The sequence below is a fragment of the Malaya genurostris genome, chromosome 3, assembly GCF_030247185.1.
Source record: "Malaya genurostris strain Urasoe2022 chromosome 3, Malgen_1.1, whole genome shotgun sequence".
NCBI classification, from domain to species: domain Eukaryota; kingdom Metazoa; phylum Arthropoda; class Insecta; order Diptera; family Culicidae; genus Malaya; species Malaya genurostris.
In genome coordinates, this window is record NC_080572.1 from 280,523,507 (window position 1) to 280,524,212 (window position 706).

Sequence of the window (706 nt, forward strand, 5' to 3'; positions counted from 1 at the left end):
ACACACAAGTGTTCAAATTGTCAATTGTCGCGCGGACGGAAAATAATGTGATTTCCTTTCTTGTTCTTGCACGGTACCTTCCCACGACGGGCTGTTCGACTGCAATGAGAAGATCGGTCATACAGAAACAAAAACAAACCAACAACGAGTAGAGGTTCACTGACTGGAACTGGATGTGGCTTAGAAGCCCGGAGCGAACAAGCAAACAAGATTTGTGTAGTTTTGATTTCGAAAAAAGATGAATTAACAAGCCAGCGGTGATACGAAATTGAACAACAAATGCGATAAAAGAGCTCGTTTCTGTTTCTTATCAGTAAGACGAAACCCAACACAACAGCATCCCTCATTGGCAGCACGTTTCCTCATCGGTTCCATGGTGTAACGGTTAGCACTCAGGACTTTGAATCCTGCGATCCGAGTTCAAATCTCGGTGGAACCTAATTTTTTTTTTGTTCAATTTTTTACTGGTAGTTTTTTTTTTGGTTGGCAAAACTTTAGGACATATTCTTATGCATTCCTTAAAAAGTTTAGGTTATGAATTATGGCAACTATTAATGGGCTAGTAGTAGATCGGTTTAAGCTTGATCTAGTTTTCAAGTACTATTTAATTCGAATTACTTCAATTTGTTTGTTAGTTGGTTAGTTTACTATCGAATTTAAGTCGTAAGGGCGAAGGTAGTAGAAAAGGAATAAATGCAATAGGCAG

At 38.7% G+C, this 706-nt stretch overlaps 1 non-coding gene across 1 annotated transcript; it reads left to right on the forward strand.

Moving 5' to 3' along the window:
* Window positions 1–367: 367 nt before the first annotated feature.
* On the forward strand, window positions 368–439 carry Trnaq-uug (transfer RNA glutamine (anticodon UUG)). Its single transcript has one exon. It is a non-coding gene; the product is annotated as a tRNA-Gln (tRNA).
* The last annotated feature ends 267 nt before the right edge of the window (window positions 440–706 follow it).